Below are 8,846 nucleotides of genomic sequence, written 5' to 3'. Positions count from 1 at the left end.
TCGAAAATCTGGGAATGTGGAACCTGTCTGCTGCTCTTTATTTGTAGTTCGAAGGACATCATGTGAGAAAAAAGGTTAGTCGAGTTTCGCACGAGTGATTCTTTCTAAATCCTGCGAAGTACCCACACCCACTGTGGAAGCCAACAGTCAAGCACGTCCATAGCAAGCGCACAGCGAGACTTAAGCGGCCTTTACACGCTGTCACAATAATAGTGTCAGTATATTAGTAGAAGTGCGAGACCAAGGAAGGCACAATAATCTGTCGATCTCCAGTGTGCTGAAGCTGAAAGAGGGCCGCATCTTTCCCGCTATTGATGTAAATGATTGTAATAATATCGTAACCTGCACTAAGAACTAGCCTTTATTTATTCGTAGTGAATAGTTTCGGACATTGTCTCCACTCTCGAACCACCCGTCTTCGTGAGTCATTGAAATAGAGTCGACTATGCAAGTCTGGAACAACCACAGCAGACAATCCAGTGGCAATGCAGATAGTTTTACAGCAAGCAAGTCAGACTAAACAGCACGAAGAAAATTGTGGCGAAAACGTGCTTCGTCGCTTCACAGAATACTGCCCGGCCACAAGTCATCAACTTCCATCCGTGCGAGAAACTGAAGAGCAAATCCGGAACGTTGCTACTGATCGTGAGGGTTTATTTGTTGCACTGCGTAGATCTTGTATGGGCAGCAGTGTAAAATAGCCCGTAAAATTTTTCGTACTGTTGACGACTGGCTGGAGAATGCTCGTGACATTGCATGAGCACTAGCGCTATGTAGTCAGCCACAATAAGAGTAACCACCGGGATAGGCCACCTGCCTCTTCCAGGTGCAAAACCTGTCTCATCTTCTTTATAGCGTGTAATGACATCGGACTTTTCAGTCGGCGATAGTTCCTCAGTGCAGTGCTGTAACTGCTGCCACCCACATAAAACAGTTTGACTGACAGCGCACGGTCTGTCTTCTCGGTAGTCGCAATGTCCACTCACGTTACGGCTTGGATGCTACACCGTCGTTCATACAGTGTACAGCGACTGATTTGTACCAAGTGCCCAAAATTGGGACTCATTTTGTTTTCCAGGGTAAATCGGTTCCGCATTAACACATTAGCATATCTAAAAAGTTACGCTGTCATACCATAATTACAGCCGACACTGGACCTCCGCGAGTAGTAGCACTTCACTTACAACCACCCTCTTTTTCCTTCCTCGTCTTTGTCGAACGAGAGCTTGTACTCCGTCGCTAATGATGTCATCGTCGACCTTCATCGTCCTTTTTATTTTTTTAGAACCGCAAGGCAGTCTTGGATAACACATGACAAGTCGTTCGTATTGGGGAAAATGCGTAACCTTGCACAGATATGATGCAGGGGAGTATGAACAGGTATGTACAAACTGTGAATACTGTATCTGAACAATTATGTAAAAATTAACGGGCGCCCTCAGTAACCACCGCTCCCCGCCTTGAGAAGGAGCAGTGTACGGGGATGCCAGCGACATTCTCTAAGTGATCTTCCTGAGGCATGCCATTGTCGAGGATGCTCGGCTGCGTGTCGCCATTTTCCCCCACTAAAGCAATTCCGGAACCGAGTGACGTGGCTCGCTTCTGTGTCGCAGCCACTTAGCGAGTTGCGCCGAGGCGCTGCGAAGTTAGGCAACCTCGCAGCACAGTGGCTCGTAGCTGCTACCTGAGGCGCTCTGTTGTGTCACCGGTAGGTGCGCTCATCTTGCTTGCGTCGCGCAGAAGATAGTGCGGCGTGTATGTATGTATGTGTGTGTGTGTGTGTGTGTGTGTGTGTGTGTGTAATCAAATGTACAGTGTTTGCATAGTAAGTGGCAAAAGAAACCCAGGTGCACAATATACACTGAGAGCCAAAGAAACTGGTACACCTGCCTAATGTCGTTTAGGGACCCCGAGAGCAAACAGAAGTGCCGCAACACGACGTAGCATGGACTCGACTAATGTCTGAAGTAGTGCTGGAGGGAATTCACACCATGAATTCTGCAGCGCTGTCCATAAATCCTTGAGTACGAGGGGTGGAGATCTCTTCCGAACAGCACGTTGCAAGGCATTCCAGATATGATCAATAATGTCCATGTCCGGGGAGTATGGTGGCTAGCGGAAGTGCTTAAACTCAGAAGAGTGTTCCTGGAGTCACACTGTGGCAAGTCTGGACTCGTCGGGTATGGCAAGTCCGTTGGAATGCACAATGGACATGAATGGATGACAAGTGATCAGACAGGGTGTTCACGCACGTGTCACCTGTCAGAGTCGTATCCAGACATATCAGGAGTCCCATATCACTCCATCTGCACACTCCCTACACCACTAAGGAGTCTCCACCAGCTTAAACAATCCCCTGTTGACATGCAGGGCCCATGGATTCATGAGGTTGTCTCCATTCCCGTACATATCCATCCGCTCGATACAATTTGAAACGTCCGACCGGGCAACATGTTTCCAGTCATCAACAGCCCAATGTCGGTGTTGACGGACCCAGGCGAGGCCATATAGGGTACACGAGTGGGCCTTTGTCTCCGAAAGCCCATACCGATGATGTTTCGTTGAATGGTTCGCACGTTGACACTTGTTGATGGCCGAACATTAAAGTCTGCAGCAATCTGGGGAAAGCGTTGTACTTCTGTCACGTTTCAACGATTCTTTTCAGTCGTCATGGGTCCCGTTCTTGCAGGATCTTTCTCCGCCTGCAGCGATGTCGGAGATTCGATGTTTCTCCGGATTCCTGATATTCACGGTACACTCACACGGGAAAATCCCCGCTTTGTCACTACTGCGGAGATTCTGTGTCCCATCGCCCGTGCGCCGACTGTAACACCATGTTCAAGCTCACTTAAATCTTGATAATCTGCCATTGTAGCAGTAGTAACCGATTTACCACCTGCGCCAGACTCTTGTTGACTTATAGAGGCGTTGCCCACCGCAGCACCGCATTCTACTGTTTACTTACAATAGGTGATCAAAAGTATCCTGACACCTGGCTGAAAATGACTTCACAAGTTCGTGGCGCCCTCCATCGGTAATGCTGGAATGCAGGCATACGGTCAATCAGGTGCCAGAAAGTTTCTTGGGGAATGCCAGCCCATTCTTCACGGAGTGCTGCACTGAGGAGATGTATCGACGTCCGTCGGTGAGGCCTAGGATTCAGGTCAGGACTCTGTGTAGGCCAGTCCATTGCAGGGATGTTATTGTCGTTTAACCACTCCGCCAAACGCCGTGCATTATGAACAGGTGCTCGATAGTGTTGAAAGATGCAATCGCCATCCCCGAATTGCTCTTTGACAATGGGAAACAAGACAATGCTTAAAACATCGTTGTACGTCTGTGCTGTGATAGTGCCACGCAAAACAACAAGGGGTGCAAGGCCACCTAATTGAAAAACACGACCACACCATAAAACCATCGCCTCCGAATTTTACTGTTGGCACCATCAGGCTGGCAGATGACATCCACTGGAAATTCGTAGTACACGCACCCTGCCGTCGGATCGCCACATTGTGTACCTTGATTCGTCACTCCACACAACGTTTTTCCACTCTTCAATTGTCCAATGTTTACGCTCCTTACACAAACTGAGGCGCCTTTTGGCATTTACCGGCGTGATGTGTGGCTTATGAGCAGCCGCTCGACATGAAATCCAAGTTTTCTCTCCTTCCGCCTAACTGTCATAGTACTAACAGCGGATCCTGATGCAGTTTGGAATTCCTGTGTGATGGCCTGGATAGATGTCTGCCCATTACACATTACGACACTCTTCAACTGTCGGCGGTCTCTGTCAGTCAACAGACGAAGTCGGCCGGTACGTTTCTGTGCTGTACGTGTCCCTTCACGTTCCCACTTCACTATCACATTGCTAACAGTGGACCTAGGGAGGTTTAGGAGTGTGGAAATCTCCGATACAGACGTATGACACAAGTGACACCCAATCACCTGACCACGTTTGAAGTCTGTGAGTTGCGCGGAGAGCTCCGTTCTGCTCTCTCACGATGTCTAATGACCACTGAGGTTGCTGATTTGGAGTACCTGGCAGTAGGTGGCAGTAAAATGCACCTAATATGAAAAACGTATGTTTCTGTGGGAGTCTGGATACTTTTGCTCACATAGTGTATCTCTGTATTTGAATACGCATACCTATACCAGTTTCTTTGGGGCTTCAGTGTAAATATGTCAGGTACCTTAGTGACACGGAGAATACGAATAAGTAATGCTCAAGAGAACGAGTTACACGACCTGACTCAAAAATATACGGGAAACATACATAACGCCCTTACATTACGTTCAGGAAGTAGTGTGCGCCTGCATATCAAATTATACTGTGACGAAAGTCATGGGGTAAGCGATATGGACATATCCAGATGCTGGTAGAATCGCGAACACAAGGTATAAAAGGGCAATGCATCGGTGAAGCAGTCATTTATACTCAGGTGATTCATCTGCAAAGATTTCCGACTTGATCATGGCCGCACGACCGGGATTAATAGACTTTAAACGCAGAGTGGTAGTTGGAGCTAGACGCGTAGTTCATTCGGAAATCGTTAGGAAATTCAATATTACGAGATTAACACTGCCAAGAGTGTGACGAGAATATAAAATTTGAGGCATTGTCTCTCACTACGGACATTCAGTGTGGGATGGCCCTCAGTTAACGTCCGGGATGAGTGGCGTTTGCGTAGAATGGTCAGTGCTAACAAACAAACAACACTGCCTGAAATATCCGCAGAAATCAATGGGGGGCGTAGGACGAACGTATCAGGTAGGACAGCGCGCGAAATTTGGCATTAATGGGCTATGCAGCATGCGACCGACTTGAGCGCCCTTGCTAACAGCACGACATCGCCTGTAGCGCTTCTCCTGGGCTCGTGATCGTATCGGTTACTACTGGTCTGATGAACCCGGACTCCAGTTGAACTGATAGTAGGGTTAGAGTGTGGCGCAGACCACACGAAGCCGTGGACCCAGATTGTCAACTGGGTACTGAGCAACCTGACCGTGGCTCCGTAATGGTGTGGGCTGTGTTTACATGGAATGAACTTGGTCCTCTGGCCCAAGTGAACCAGTCATTGACTGGAAATGGTTATGTTCAGCCACCTGGAGACCATTTGCAGCCTCCATGGACCTCGTGTACGAAAGCGACGATGGAACGTTTATGAATGTGAAGCCGCCATGTCACCAGGCTGATTTGAAGAGCATTCCGGACTATTCGAGTGAATGATTTGACCACCCAGATCGCTCGACACGAACTCGTCAAACATTTACCGGAAGTAATCGAGATGTAAATTCGTGCGGAAAATCGTGCACCAAGAATACTTTCACAATTATGGACGGCTAACAGAGAGCATGGTTCAATATTTCTGCATTGGACTTCTAGAAACTTGTTCAGCCCATGCCGCGTCGAGTCACTACAGTATGGGGGACAAAAGGAGATCGGAAACGACAGCATTAGGTTGTTGCTGTTGTGGTCTTCAGTCTAGACACTCGTTTGATGCAGCTCTCCATGCTAGTCTATCCTGTGCAAGCTTCTTCATCCTTCAGAATCTGTTTATTGTGTTCATCTCTTGATCTCCCTCTACGATTTTTACCCTCCACGCTGCCCTCCAGTACTACATTGTTGATCCCTTGATGCCTCAGGATATGTCCTACCAACCGATCCCTTCTTCTGGTCAAGTTGTGCCACAAACAAATTTCGCTTCTCTTCAATTCTATTCAATATCTCTTCATTAGTTATGTGATCTACCCATCTAATCTTCAACATTTTCCTGTAGCACCACATTTCGAAAGCTTCTATTCTGTTCTTGTCTAAACTATTTATCATCCACGTTTCACTTCCATACACGGCTACACTCCATACAAATACTTTCAGGAACGACTTCCTGACACTTAAATCTACACTCAATGTCAACAAATTTCTCTTCTTCAGAGACGCTTTCCTTGCCATTGTCAGTCTACATTTTATATCCTCTCTACTTCGACCATCATCAGTTATTTGGCTCCCGAAATACCAAAACTCCTTTGCTACTTTGAGTGTCTCATTTCCTAATCTAATTACCGCAGCATCACCCGATTTAATTCGGCTACATTCCATTATCCTCGTTTTGCTTTTGTTGATGTTCACCTTATATCCTCCTTTCAAGACACTGTCCATTCCGTTCAGCTGCTCTTCCATGTCCTTTGCTGTCTCTGACAGAACTACAATGTCATCGGCGACCTCAGAGTTTGTTCTCCATGGATTTTAATTCTTACTCCAAATTTTTCTTTTGTTACCTTTACTGCTTGCTCAATATGCAGATTGCGTAACATCGGATATAGGCTACAACCCTGTCTCACTCCCTTCCCAACCACTGCCTCCCCTTTATGCCACTCGACTCTTATGACTGCCACCTGGTTTCTGTACAAATTGTAAATAGCCTCTCGCTCCCTGTATTTTACCCCATCCACCTTCAGAATTTGAAAGAGAGTATTCCAGTCAACATTGCCAAAAGCTTTCTCTAAGTCTACAAATGCTAGAAACGTAGGTTTGCCTTTCCTTAATCTATTTTCTAAGATAAGTTGTAGGGTCAGTTATTGCCTCACGTGTTCCAGCACTTCTACGGAATCTAAACTGATCTTCCCCAAGGGCCGCTTCTACCAGTTTTTCGATTCGTCTGTAAAGAAGTATTAGGTATCCCATGACTTTTGTCACTTCATTGCGTTGTATGTAGCACAGGAATGAATAATTTCAGAAAAGCGACAGATTACTTTGGATGTGTGTTAGCTCTTCGCTAATAGCGTCCAGCTGTGGTATAAGGCAGTCTCCCGCGTGCGTGCACACAAATTCATGGTGTAGTTGTTGGAAGATCATTCAATAAAGGCCTAAGACCCTATCGGTCACGTATCGTTCAAAATGGTTCAAATGGCTCTGAGCACTATGGGACTTAACATCTGTGGTCATCAGTTCCCTAGAACTACTTAAACCTAACTAACCTAAGGACATCACACACGTCCATGCCCGAGGCAGGATTTGAACCTGCGACCGTAGCGGTCGCGCGGTTCCAGACTGAAGCGCCTAGAACCGCTCGGCCACACCGGCTGGCCACGTCATTGTAGCAGTTCAGTGGAGCAGTACAGCCACCAGTCCTCCGTCAGCGGGCAGCAGCACGTCAAACGTACCTTCTGCTATTTGTTAGCGGCGTTAAACGTTGTTTACGTCAGAGTTCCTCATTCTCGCCTGTCTGAGGACGTAGGCATTCGCGACGGCACTGTTGTCTAAAGCATTCAGAAGCAACCGACGATGGCGATGGTGGAAACCGTCGGAAGATCCAGTTTTTACCCCGAACTGACGTGGAAAGAAATTCAAGAACGTCTCTCCTGTCTTGTTCAATGAACACATTCAGAGGGCAGTAGATCGGAAGAAACTAGCAGCTACACGAGGAATTAATGGTAACAAAATAAACATGCTGAGACTTACGGATGATATCTCAGTGTTAAGTGGAGATGCTGAACAATTGGAAGGGATGCTGGTTCAGATGGAAATCACTCTCAGCCTTTCCTATGATACAAAAATTATGAAGGTAAAATAAAAATCTTAGTGGTGAGCAGACAAAACACCGTTGCCCAACGATTACGTAACAAAGAGCGATCGGAGGCGGTCGAATCCTTTGCCCATACAGAGAGTAAAATTACGTCAGATGGAAGGTCATGGAAAGACATTGTAAGACGAATCCAGCAGGCAAAATCCTCCTTTAACAAGAGAAGAAACCGTTTCACATGCAGCGGCACAAACAAACATCTGAGGGAAAACCTTATAGAGAGAAACAGAAAAACGTAAAATAAAAGCCTTAGAGACGTGGTGCTACCGCAGAATGCCCAAGGTTTGCTGAGGAGACAAGATATCAAAAGCAGAGGTGCCCCACGGCGTGGAGGAAGAGAAGCCTTGTCTCCAGACGGTAATTTCACACTGAAGGGCCATCTCTTGAGACGTGTTGATATCATTAAAAGTATCATTGAATCGAAAGTAGAAAGGCGGAACACAAGAGGCAGTTCATGGAGCATACCAGATGCACCACCTAGACCGCTCTCAAGACGAAGACCGAAAACAGAAATCCATGGCGAACTGCTGCTAAGCAGCCTGATGATTGAAGACCTAAGAAGAAGACCGAGTCACTATCAGGTGAGCTGTTGATAATAGAGAAAGAGAGAATAGTAAATTGAAAGAAAATTCAAATTCAGTTTCCTAATAACCACCTTTGTTTCGTTTCTTTTAAATCAGTTTATCTGATGATAACTAGGTAATTAAAGTCGAAATATAATTAAGGATCTTGAGTGTTAATGCAACAAGCCACAAATTATTTTAAGGAGGAAGGTAAGTGCGCTTAACTCATTAGTTGTATATGATTCCAACAGCACGCACATTAGCATATGTTTCTACACCCACAGTTTGGCGTCCAAAATAGAAGGTGGAAGCGAACCCACTACCACAGGCAATAAGCGCTGTATTGAGATGCGATGCTTCGACGCAGCAACTGTCTCGTCACAAGGCAAAATTAATTCCGACACAATGAGTATCAATTAACAATCATTTATTAAAATCAGCTATACTAAACATAGCTTTAGTGTAATGATGACGGAGAAGACGTGGCACTGATGTTAAAATTCTGAACACTATCTAAACGTAACTCAGTGAACGGTGACTGACTGATCCAAGAGCAGTTCCAGTGTGTTACTGGAGTCACTGACAGTTCTGGCTCTGTTTGTACACGCACACCGCCACACTCGGCGATTACTGCGATGGCTGCTGGTACGGTAATTGTGTACATTCACACCTACACGATCACTCTGATATTCACAATTAAGTG

This window comes from Schistocerca gregaria, chromosome 8 (genome assembly GCF_023897955.1).
Source record: "Schistocerca gregaria isolate iqSchGreg1 chromosome 8, iqSchGreg1.2, whole genome shotgun sequence".
Lineage (NCBI taxonomy): Eukaryota > Metazoa > Arthropoda > Insecta > Orthoptera > Acrididae > Schistocerca > Schistocerca gregaria.
The sequence above is the reverse complement of the archived record's forward strand: the minus strand, read 5'-3'. Positions refer to the sequence as shown.